The following is a 13,706-nucleotide window of genomic DNA, read 5'->3' as shown; positions in this document are numbered from 1 at the left end:
TGGCACCATTTGGAGGACAGACATCACAAGGAGACTTCTTCTGAGAGATTCCATGGCTTGACAAGTAATTAGGGTTTGAATCTTGAGTCATGACAGACAGAATTTTAATCAGGAAAACAAGACAATGAATATGTAAAGAAAAGAACAGGGACAGATTAGCATCAAATGAATGAGACAGCAAAAACAGAACTGCAATGCTAGTGTCATCAGAGGTTTGGAGAGAAATGCTGAGCATTTCTATGGAATCCATGAGGAAACTGTGAAAAGAGACTTTTGAGAGAAATTTGTCTTTTGAGAATGACCAAGGAAGAAAAAAGAAGCCAAAGGGGATAGGATTAACGAAGAACTAGGTATCGGTGATCCGTAACATTTTCAATATCAGTTTCAACTTGATTTAGTAAAGCTATTCAGAAATGTTGACGCTGCAATGAACCCTTCAGACTCTTGGGGCTTGCTGAAGACCTGATCTTTTGAGGAGAAATTTGCGAAAAAAAAGTTTTAATGCTATGTTCACTTATTCACATGTAGTTATGTATTTAGACTCACAGAAGTTTTAACCTTTCACAGCCTCACCAGTATCCTACAGCACTCACAATTTCAGGCATCATTTTCTGAGGCCTGGCTCTTGGGAAGTTGGAAATATTTCCATGTAAATACTGGAGAACCCTGTGGTATTGTATGAAGATGACTCTAACTCCCATCCATCCATATCTTCAAATCAAGAAGATATGTTCAGTTCAGATCAAGACTAGAGTTTGCTATTTGAGTAACAGGACTTTGCAAGAATGAGGAGGGAAAGAAAAGAAACTATTTCTACAGCATAATATCAGCACTGAAGGAGTTTCTGGCCTTATAGGGATTGTGGATGACCTTCCTTACCTACTGCGCTATAGTTTATTTCCTGACCTCACAAGCTCTGAGAGAAGCATATTCTATTATGCACTCAGCAGGATCAGGACAGCAATGGTACTTTATTATTCTCAGACTCCCATTTTATTTTATTGAGTCCTTTATTCATTATTGTGTTTTGAGAGGGTTGAGAGGGGTTGGTTTATTGTGTTCTTTTTTGACTTTAGATAGTTCTTTAGCTTCCTTTTACCCTGTGTCTTTAGTTTTAGCTTATTTAGCTTGTTTAACAGCTTTCATCTTATTTAGATAATTTTATCTTATGGCTCCCTTCCCCTTCCCCCTTCCCTTCCCTTCTTTTTCCTTCCCTTCCCTGCATAAGATCAAATTATGCCCTCTATCTTTTCCTGTTCTGTCCCACAGCTCTCTCTGTAATGTTCTCCAGGTGAGATCTCAATTAAAAGACCAGATTCCCTGAAGACTTTTCTGTCTCAAGCCTCCCAGTATGAAAGGAGAAGACAGTAGCTTGTGCATGTCTCAGCTAAGAAGGCTTTGACAGGACTGATCTAAAACTTTACAGTTGTCTCAAGTGGTCTTTGCAGTAAACAGCCCTTAGAGATGACCTGATATCTGTGCAGTTTCCTATACAGCCTCCCTTAGCTAGAACCTTGAATTAGGGGCGCAGAGAGTAACAGACAAGAAGGAATCAAGAGAAAACATCTTTTCGTGGGAACATGGAAAAATGATATGGAAGCAGCACAGGGAACGTCATGCCAAACTATTTGAGCTCTAAGCCATTTTACAGTAGTATTGTTATTAAGCACTCCTGTTGTTATAGGGGAAACTCCATAACCTTGCACACTGCATTTTGCTTTAATCACTAGCTTTGCACATTAGCTAGAATTAAATTTACTTTGTGAGATAGCTAGGCTCCAAGTTTAAACTAATTTGAGAAATGTATTTTATAAAATCATTTTAAAAGATATTGGAAAATGAGGAATTTTACTGCTATAGCACAAGCTGGGAAATTCAATGTCAACTTTACTCTTCTTCAATAGCTAGGTGCTACATAAAAAAAAAAGTCTTTGAAAATTCCTCTTATAGGATCATACAACAGTATTTGCTAAATACTGCTGCCTGCAGTAATTGTACATCTTGTGCAAAAAGGCACATAATATTCCTTTTGTAGTGAAAGGGAGTTTTGAATTAAGAGATCTTCCTGAAGTGAATATACTGTGCTGATGGCACAAGCTTTTATAGACATATAGTTCTATCTGAACAGAAGAGAATTCTTGGGGATTTAGGGACTATTGGACTAATCAGAAATAAAGCTCTATGTGGCATGTCAGATCTTGGGAAATGTTAACATAATGATAGYTGTTCAGTGATTGCCCAGTGACAGTACAGCGTAGACTTGGTGCCATATAGGTCAGAGGGGCATTAGATCAGAATAATTTCAACATACTAAGCCAAAAAAAGACAAACTGCAAACTGAGGTATTGTCATTGGGGCCCTACTGTTTTATGGAAAAAGAAACATTCACTGTATCTTAGTCATTATCCAAAGATAGGATGGTTTTAACTATAGTTAAAGCACAGTCTGCCAATACGATGCTTTGTTTTGATCAAGAGCTGTTTGATAGAAAACTATGGACTGCAGGTGAGAAAGAGGAGCAAAATGAATGATTTCATGTTAGAACAGTTTAGGGTGCAGCAAAAGGAGCAGTGAAAGTAAAGATCAGGGCATTCTTGATTACAGAAAGTCAGGGAATAATATTGCATTTTATTGTCCTTATTGTAAAGTACAGGTGTCCTTTCCACTAATACCTCGAATATTCATAGCCAGAGCTGTAGAAAAAGCTTTCATCATGCTCAAAACTTTCAGTCTTTAATTTCTGAACATACTCATTTCTTGAGAGGAACTTCTGTATAGAATCCGAATCAGACAGCTAGACTAGAAAAGAATTAGTTTTTATATAGTGTCTTTAATGAGCAAGTTAAGTTCAAAATTTTTCTGTCCATTTGCTTTCCTATGGCCCAGAAGTGAGTGGATTTCTTCAAAAGCTGGTAATGACAGACTGCAGGGGACTGAGAAATGTGTTAATGTATGTTACACTTCCTGGTTCCTGCCAGGCCCTCTGTAAACTCTTCAGCCAAGCCCTTATACTGGAAAGCATAAGCATGGAAAGAGCAATATGAAATGCTGTGTTTAGGAGGGGATGGAGTTTGAGATACAAAAAGTTTCAGCAAATAACCTGTGCTCTGAGATTGCTTTGTCCTTTCATGGGCAGGGCTGCCAGAACCAGAAATGTCAGGAGATAGCTATGCTTGCATTGCTGAAACACATAGGAAGGGCATAGCCAGAAATTTTGCCTGTTTCTTCTACTCTTCCCCACGTGATCTGCAAAACTTTTCCCTTACCCTGATGGTCTCAGCCTCCTGGAGTGCCACTGTAGTGGCAACCTGTCTGTAAGAAAGCCCTCCTCTTCGTAAGATCATTCAGGTAGAAGCATTGCTGCAGGCCATTTCAAACATATAATTGGTTGTATATGTATATAACTGGCGTTATTAGGTCTTTGCTGGACCTCTGTTGAAGCATGAATTAGTAGCATTAGCTGAAGTGCTGCTTTGCAGGAGGTATGTTTTGTCCCATCCTACTGATACAAGACCAGATATGAACTCCCAAATTACTGTCCAATATGAAGAAATTTGAAAATCCTGTGGAAAGCCCCACTAGTTGCACAGAAATGTGTTACTGCTACAACAGCATTGAGCCTACTTCCACAAATAAGGCAATATCCCAACTGTCCACATCCACGCTCTGCCCTTTGAAGGTTTTAGAGGAGGGTACCACAGGTAATATCTTGCCTAAGGAAACTCTTGCGAATGAGTGTAGTGAACAACTCAGGGATATAAGGGTAGGGGTGGAAGAGAATAGGGCAAGTTTTGCTTTTGCCATAGTGAGGAAGCCATGACCCTACCTAATGGAGGAATGATTCTTCCCAGAGTGCAGTGGAAGGGAAAGAAGTATCTGCAGGACACCTTTCCACTAGATTGGGCTAGATTATAGTTAAACAATAAACAGTTTTGCAAACTATTGCAGTTAGTAGGACTGAGCTCTATAGTCCTTGATATTAATATCCTGGGTACCACTAGAAGTAAGATTAACGGCACCTGTAGCTGAGCTGAAGGTGTTTTACAGAGTTTAAAGTGAGGGGGGGAGTATTAGATCATCTGGTTCAAATCTCTAGTATTTCACAGACCATTACATTTCACCCAGTTCCCCTTTTATTCTGGTAGCTTGTGTTTAGCTAAAATACATTTTCCAGCAATTTAGCTAGGATTGAATCCAAGAAACAGAAAGATGGAGAATCCACCACTGCTTTATTAGCTTAATCCAGTGGTTAATCAGCTTCACTGCTAAAAATTTGTGCCTAATGTCCTGTCTGAATCCACCTGACTTCAGTTTCCAGACCCTGTTTCTTGCTACGACTTTCTACATTTAATTTGAATCCTTTACTATTATTTTCTCTTCATAAAGGTACTTACAATGATGTCATGTCTCAAGTCTCCTTTTTGAGTTGTCTCTCACTCTAAAGCTATCCCTGCACATTCCTCTAGCCCCTAAACCACTTTCGTGAGGCATTTTTTGGCATTTATTCCAATTTTTCTATATTTATTTTAAAACAAAGAAGCTAGAAGTGTTAGCAGTATTTCAGAATCGTTTCATCAGTATACTGTAGGGAAGCAAACTCATCTCCTGTCTCCCTRTTTGTAAGTATTTCATGAAAACTTTTTCCCAGAGCATCAAAGGGGGGAGTTTTTATTGAGGTTCTTGCACATTGTGACCTTTAAATCATTTTCAGAACCATGTTTTCACAGTAGAAGTTCACCAATGATAGTGAAGTTCATCCTTATTGAATTTCATGTTCTTAGCTTTGCATTTTGCTATTGTAAAGACTATATTGTTTGAAGGTGCCAGGGACACAGACAAGGCCTCATTGTATTTTACTGTACCATGTATCTTGCTGAGGTCTACAAATTTCATCAGCTGCGAGTTTATACTTACTTCCAGATCATTGAAAAATATCCTAATTAGTACAACTCTATGTAAAACCACACTACAATCATTCACATTGTTATGATTCCATGTGTACAATTAATCACTGATGTGTTGAAAAATCAATTCCCAGTATGTTTTCTGTATTGTCCCTTTACTGTTCATATACAATACTGATCTTCTTCAGAATGCACGGGAATATTTCCAAATTTTACCATAGCCTAAGTAAATTACATTTCATATGTTTATCAAACAAACATATACTATCTTAAAAATACAATTAAAAAAACCCAAATCAGACTTACTTTAAAAGTCCTATTTCCCGTTAAACGAATATCCAGTTCTTTAACAGCTATCAATCATGTGCAGTATTCACTATTTTTCCTGTAATTTATACCAGGGTATCTAGCATGTACTTTGCACCATTGTCCATGCTCTTTGGAATGTTGCTACAGCATTAACAGTCTTCCCATCCCTTGGAATAGCTGTGGTTTTCCAAGATTTATTAAAACTTAATTTCAACAAACATGAGTTCCACCTGGCCAACTTCTTTCATCTCTGGGTACTAATTATATAGACCTGTAGATTTAAGAATATTTTTCTTTAGCAGATGTTTAACATCTTCCTTAGTTGCTACTGAATCAGAAAGTACTTTTCATTTCCTCTTACAATGGAATAAAAGCATCATCCATTTTCCATACATTAATGAATTACTAAAAATACTTATTAAACTTCTGTTTTCTTCAGTATTAATAACTTCATCATTTCCATTTAGTAATGGGCCTATGCATTTCCATTTAGTTATGGGCCAATGCAGAATTTCATCTATTTCTAATGTTCTTCAGCTTCTTGTTTTCCTATGTGATGCTAACATTCTTCCAGAATTTTTCTACACTTCATGGTTTTATATTTATTGCTAGCTATATCTCCTTACATATTTTTCATTATATATCATTTTTTATTTTAAAATCTTGCTGTGGCTTCATTACTGTGCCAGGATTGGTTCTAAGCCAAAGTTGTCCCTTTTGATAGATTGGAACTGTGTCTTTTCTAACCAGCTAATAAAATCTTCTCTAAAAAGAAAACCAAAAACCTATTTTCATTCATACTTCTTTTTTGTCTAAACAGCTCATAATTTTTGTTTAAAAAATTAGCTCTTAGACACAAGCATAGATTATTTCCAAATGCTGTGCATGTTTATATGTAGCATATATTTTATAATTACTGTTTAGGGTAATCTTTTCCACACTGGCTGCAATTAGTCRTGGTTACTGGTCCACAACTAACCACCAATTTCCCACTCAGTAATTAATTCTTATCATAATGTGGCACAAAACAGTTCTCTCATGTTCAGTACAGTATCTCTTGTGTTAAAGAATTTTTAGAAAGTTTAACAATGTCTTAGCACTGGCTTCCATGAGACTTTCCTCCTTGGTGTTCTGCACTTTTAACATAATGAGATGATGTATTTGTTATTGTATAAAGAGTTAAAAGATCAAAAGTTTTGTTGATCTGCCTGACTGGGACATGCTTGAAAGGCCATTACTTTAAATACAGTTTATTATATGGGAGCAAAGAAGCAGATAAGACTAATAAGGCTGGACATACATAGGTTAAAGAGCACCTCTCATGGATTACATTAATACACTAATTACTGCTGGCTGTCTTGCCTGTCAGCAAGCTACCAAGAAATTAAGGATATTATATACAAGTTCACATCTGATTCCAGTGGAAATAGGCCAGACACAGCTGTAATTGGTCATGTCATTGCTAGCATCTGACACTCTTATCCTTGTAACAAGAGATGCAGGTCATGGGCAAACTAGGAGGACTAAACACAATAAAATAAATTATTAGCCTTCAGGGATATGATTGCTGCCAATAGTGGTGACTGATTTTCTGTTAGTGTTCCTTTTTCTCTTTTTCTAAAAGCAAGATGAATATTCCAGACACTGCCTGAATAAGCAAGTCTTTGATATTAAGGCTTGATTCATTGAAGAAAATGTCAACAAATAAATAGTCCAAATTCTGCACTGAGTGGTATTTCCATGAATGTGTGGAAATTGGCAGGTGGACTTTGTTCTTATCAATTTCAGGGTGGCTGCTCAGGCTTTAAATCAGAGCTGAATTTGGCAATTAACAGTCTTTCATACTAGATATTAAACAGGCATATTTAGACATAGGCTCACTTTATTAATATTGTTTTACAATTATCACAACAATAGTGCCTGTTGAAAATGGATGAGAGAGCAGACTGCAACATTTAGGTTTTTTGCATCTAAAAATCTTTTGTAATACAGGCAGTTTCAGAGGAGCATAGTGATCTAAACTTCCAGCTTGTGTTTACTATCCAAAGCTCAGCATTTGCATTTTTCATCACCACTAATGAAGTCCAAAATCTGCATCTGCGTACTTCTTACACTGCAGACTGTCAGTTATCTTTACTGTCCAAGCACTGACCTGAAGCTATTGACCCTCCTTAGTTCAGGATATGGAAGAGTAGAGGAACCTCTCACTGGAGTGTCAGTGCTGGAGAAAAGCAAAGAGGGACAGATTTATAGTTTTCAGACTTTCAGATGTTTCTAAACATCTCTAATAATTGTTTATTAAGAAAAGGCAGCTGAGCACAAATTCCCTGGTCTTTGGTCAAATTTCCATACATTCCTTGGAATAATAAAGTCTTCACTAAAACCCTTGTTTCAAGAACAATTTATAATGAAAAAATAAGGCACCACAGGAACCACTTGCTTTATTTCATATCATTGTACAACAGGTGCAATATGAGGAGGCACATTGGAAGTAGTGAGAAATTTTTGAGACAAACTAGTCTGTTGAATAAAAGATGTCATAGTTATCACCATGTTAATATATGGAGAGCTAAATAAAATTCCTCAAAGTTTTGAGTATGTTCAAATTGCATTTTAAGCTCCTTATTCTGTTTTTAACAATTTAAATGCTCTGCTCTAAATATGATGAGCAAAACAGGCTTGAAAACTGAGAGTGGAGGGTAGAAGAGTCTAGGTTGTACATTGTTCCCTTCTGTTCCAAGCATTTAATGGATGATTTCAAGATTGTGCAGTACAGACTGCTGTAAGACTGCTTGCAAAACAGTGCAAAAAAGGACACTGAATGCTAACATTTCATTAAAGCCTACAACAAGATTATCATATATTTCGAACATGAAATGAACTTTGTAATTGCATATACAAAGTCCTTAAGAAGGACTTGTCCTTACTTCCCTCAACATTTATACTCCCAGTCCCCTCAGCCCTTTTCCCATATTTCCCACATAGGTGTTCGTGAATCCCTCTACCCTGGAAGGGAGTCTCARACCTTCATATTTAACTACTCCTTTTCTAGGATGGTACCCATGGCCCGTGAAGACTGGGGAATCCTATTTCTCTGAAAGTCACTTATTCCAGATCATTCATAATGCCTGCTACTTACTGTCAGCTCCTAGAAACCATTACATAACACTGCACCACTGCAGTCCAAACAGCCTGACTTGCCTACGCTGAACAGAATTACTGAAAATTTGCAACAGTCTAGCTAGCATTGTTCAGAGGGGACCCTGTGTTCTGCTTCCTTATGGAGGTGGTCTCCTTCAACTAAGTACTATGACTTGAAGAATCAAGGTAAGTTCCTCACAAAGCTCCACAAACATCTGCTTCATCTTGGGAATATTCTGGATGTGAAGCTGATCACCTCAAATTTATAAAGCAACATTATCTTCACTAGTTTTCCTGTACTGGAACATGGGGCCAGTAGCATTATTCATCACAGCCATTAAGTCTGCAGTGAGCAAATTAACTTCTAGCTTTCTGTATGCCAGTAGCTGTTTCTAAAATAAAAGCCAGGATCTGGACAGAATCTGAGTATCTACAAAATAGCATAAGCCATGGATCCCATCTGGGAAAAGTTCATCCAATGAATCACAACATTTATCCTTCCAGCTGGAATGAACAGATAAGAATTATGCAGAACCGGATGTGCCTCAGCCAAAGGGGGTGGCAGGCTACAGGGATTTCTGGGTTCAAAAAAGGTTCTGAAAAAATATATCTGGCTCCTTTTCCTAGAAATGGCTCTTGATGGTGAGGTGCAACAAAGCCTGTGATAATTCCCCAGAAATTCTTGCAGCAGGTGGATATAGCTTCAATGCCAAGGTGGTATAAAGATTGTGAACCAAGACAAATGCTTTAGGTGAGGTTGTGTGATGGGACAATAAACTCAGTGCTTGAGACAAAAATTTTTCACATGAACCAGCAAGCCCAGGACCATGTAGTAACCAACTAATCAGCTGATACTAGATCTCTGAAAGAGTAGAAGTATAAAGGCAGTTAGAATTAGAGACATAAACTGGTGACTATGTAGTGCTCTGCAGGCCCATTAATGGCTGGTCTCTGCTGGTTCTTGTATTTGGAGCCAATCTGATCCAGTTGAAAGTCTGGGACCTGACTCCTCCAGAACTAAATTGTTTAAACATCTGGCTTTAACAGAATGGCTTTGAAAACAGGTGGGACCCAAAGGACTTTCCAGCATGCTGTTATTCCTGGAGGTTTGCAGGCAAGCATTCAGGTCCAAATTAGACATATCCTTGGTTGTCAAGATGAAAGGCAGAGAATAGCTGTATGCCTTCAGTACAAAGCAAGCATATTTATGCTAGAAAATGTTATTCCTCTAAATACTGCTAAAATTACAAGTCTTGTAACATCAGTCTGAGAAGAGAGGGGAGAAGAAACAGTAACAGATGAGTTATGTTTTAAGGATCAAGCCATGCTTCAGTCCTCTAATAATACTCTAATCCCTTCTTTCTCCCCTGCAAAGTGAGGTATTTTCCATCTCTGGTACTCTGAATCTAATCACACTGAAGTCCCTATACATATATACAAAGTGTATATTTAYTTGCCAAGAATTTCAAGGAGACCAGGAATAGGTTCTTGAGCAGAATATGGCAAAAGAGTTAAAAGGTAGCAATTTGACCACTTTCCCCAGTTTTCTATAAAGGAAAAGAGTGGAGTGACAAAGCATGTAAATGAAGAACTTAAAAATTTTATTCATTGACAATTCTTAACATGTAATTTCATAAACCAGAGTTTTGTCTTTCCTCTGTCCAGAACATTTTAAGCCTCTGTGCCTCCCTTCTCCAGGAATGGGTGCTCTCTCCTTTGCTGCAGTACAAAAAAGGCAAAGTGACTGCAATTCTCTTACTTATTTAAGAATGGTGGCTTAAACAGAACAAATCAACAAAAATCCCCCATTTCCTATTGAAAAACAGAACAGTAAAACTTCTGTATCTGCATAGAAGAATTTGTAAAGTTGTTATTTCACAGTTTCAACAAAGTGATAGAAAAGCATGCAAAAATAACTCTAGTTCTAAAAAAGAACTTCCTGTTAATTGGTTAGAGCCATCCTCATTCATGAAGGGGACTCTCAAGTGTGAAAAAAAACTTTCAGAAAAACTGGACACTTAAAAAAACTCTTGTATGTGAAAAATGTGTCATTAAGTCAAAAATAGAAAATTTAAATTTTGTTGCCCAGATAAATGTGCCAACAGAAGCGTTCTGAGTGACTACTCGGAACAAAACCTATGTGAGTAATTCTAAGATAGGAGTGACCCAAAGGTGTGACTCTCTTAGATGCATGAAAGAGTATTAGCACTAGGGCTGCAAAGGTGAGCATCCTGCCCAATCATTATGAGAAAGGGAGGAGAAGACTCTCAAATTCAGATGTATGTGTTGCTGGCATTTGGCAGTCACAGACATTAGCAATAGTCAGTGCAGCTAATCTGACATATTTTCCTGCCAATAGACAACTGCTTCCCTTATCTTGAGCTTTGCTTCCATCTAGTTTTAACTTTTTTAATCAACGAGGCTCTATTTCTACTAGAAGAGAATGTTTCAYAGTTAAAATTGAGCTCATTATATTTCCTTTTTTTCATTTTGTAAATGTATCCCATTACTTAGGTTTACTGTTTCATTAAGCAAAAGTGACTATGCCTACTTTTACCACTCTAAGCAATTTTCTTCTCTGTTATTCACGCTTTCTTGGCAAAAGGAGAGAGATCTTCTAACACGTTATTTTAAAGTAGGCATGAATTGAATGATTTAGACTGAGAAGGAATCAATCTGTGAAACAGTAATCACTAGAATTAGTAGATGCTGACCTCTGCCAAGGTGGTAACTGTTCCGTATTATCATGACTCACACAGACATCTAAGGACACATTTAAGGACACTGGCTCTGCATGTGGAGAGAACATCCAGAATAATACCGATACTCCTCATGTGCTATAAGCAATAATCACCCATCCATTCACTGCAAATGGAAATCGCCCAGACTAACAAAATGGGCTCCAGATATGGTCTGCTTCAGCAACTGAAAAGGTCAAGAAAGAAACACTGTTTTGAGTTTTAGATGTGTTCCAGTAATTAAAGCTGTTGAGATCATAAGGGGCTAACAGATGTCCAATGACAGGTTCAAGGAATATTCTCTAACCCCCATCCTGCACATATTTATTCAGCTGTATCTTAATTTTTTTATTATATTGTGGATGCTACTTTTATTTATAAGTTGTTTTATTTACATCTAATTGCAAATAAATGCAAGAGAAGATTTACTTTTAGCAGACTTATTTAATGTTATCTGCTATCATGGGCCAAAGGTAACCATGAGAAATGAGAAAGGCCTGGGGAAAGGAACCCATTTCTGATGGCCATTTTACCTGTCATACATATATTAGAAACAGAACATATATCCATAATGCAAACCAAACTTCTGACTATTTAGGCTTTCTATTTCTTTGGTGTGCAAAAATAAATCAATCTTTTATTCCTAAAGGTTGATACACTTCTGACTTCCTAGTATTTGGAAGGTATTTGGAGTACTTGGGAAATGAGAATACTTGAATAGTGTGAAAAGTGATATTTATAGTATTCGATAAAATAAGCATGAAACTTTTGTAACTTACCTGAAAACCAAGTCTTAACAAACTGACAACAGCAGCTTAAAGCCATTTGCTTTCCTGTCTATTCATGGAAAGAGTTCAGCATTCATTATTGCCTGGAAATTAATATGAGAAAGCATACTGACCACTCTGTGCTTAGTCTTCCTTTGAGGGAAAATCTGTTTTGAGGTTGCTGAGATTTTGAGCATTTTGATATTTGACTTTATCACTGGGCAGTATGACTTGAACCCCAAAATCAGGGTCAGAGGAATAAGCAGGGAGGTTGCTAAGCAGTACAGGCATAATAAAGGAGAGAGATCTCTCTTACCTATATACACATTTTGATTCCTTTTTCAAATGAAGTGTTTCTAAAGAGATGTGCTTTAAAAATGATTAGTTCTAAGCTTACTTCAGCAGTTTCCATTCCCTTGTACCTTTCAAGTACCTTTCAAAGCTGTGTTTTAAAATCCCAAATGCTCTCCTTGACTTGACCTTTTCATTTTATAATGGAGCAATAAGGTTACAAGATAATTTGCATTTAGATTATATTTTCTTTGTAGGGCCATCACAACATGGGATGTACGAATTTCATAGTCCCACTTCTCACTGAAGTTCTTAGTATGGCATGTGATATTAAAATACAAGATAAAGGCAAAAGCACTTCTGTGTAAAATACAGATAGAACAATAGGCAGGCAGCCATAAGCAAACAGAATTCATACCATCAATCACAGGGAAATGCAGAATATCTATGTCATCAGCTATTTCGATAACTGATGGAGAACTATATCACAGATGGTCAAGGGTGAAACTGAATGGCTACAGGTGTAAAGAATATTCATTTACCTTAGCAATGACAGAAAAAGGGAGCTGTGGCAATTGCTGGAGGCTCAAATGGGGCCAGCATTKTTTCTGTAACAGAGGATGAACACACATTTGCAAAGAGAAAGGCAAAAACCCATGGAGACTAAGACGCTAAGAAAAAGGGAGGGAGAACAGTGGGTGATCAAGGAGATCAAGGTCACTTCTGGGACACTGGGGCACTTCTGGGTCACTGGGACTTCTGTAAGAGTTAGGAGGATTCAGTGCCTGTAACACAGGAAGAGAAAGTAGAAGGACAAGTGAAGGTAGGCAAGATATTTGCATTACATGTCCATTTTTTCTTGGAATACAAGGTAAGACCTTTCCAGTAAAAGGGCTGGGTTACAGAGTAGAAAAACAGCTGAGATTACAAACATAGCATTCAATTACATGGCAGAAATAAAGATGTTTACTTAGGAAGAATACATTTGTAGTGGGGAATGTTGGACTGGCTATCACATTTCCACCAAGATCTGCACCACATGAAAGCTGGACTCAGAGAAGTACATGTTGATGGTAAACTGGACAATAGACAGTCTTAGCTGCTCAGATGAACTTTGCGATAGGGTAGAACAGGCGTGGAGAAGAAAATACCCAAAGGAAATATTCAATACAAACCAAGGAAGGTCCATACCCAAATCAGTGAAAGAAAGGGTAAGGAGTGGAGAGCATTATTGCCACAACGGCAATGGTGGGCAGGAAGCTCTAGAGAGGACAAGTGGGAGARGGAGCAGAACCACACACTGCATGTGACACAGTGATAGCCGGAGGGTGGGGACACAACTGCAGCCCAGGAATGGCGCTGGTGGAGGCCTGTGGCAGGACAGGACGAGGCCAGGGAGCCAGCACCCATTCCCACATGGCCGCAACGTAGACCTGCAGCTGGGCAGGAAGGCTGTGTCTGCAGGGCAGGACCAGAGCGGGCAGGCAGGTGTCACATGGCAGGACATTGGCCTCACGCCCGCGACAGGGGGCGCGCCGCGGGCTGGGCTGGGCTGG

This window comes from Apteryx rowi, unplaced genomic scaffold (genome assembly GCF_003343035.1).
Source record: "Apteryx rowi isolate R43461 unplaced genomic scaffold, aptRow1 scaffold_839, whole genome shotgun sequence".
Classification (NCBI taxonomy): domain Eukaryota; kingdom Metazoa; phylum Chordata; class Aves; order Apterygiformes; family Apterygidae; genus Apteryx; species Apteryx rowi.
Note: the sequence above shows the minus strand (reverse complement) of the source record.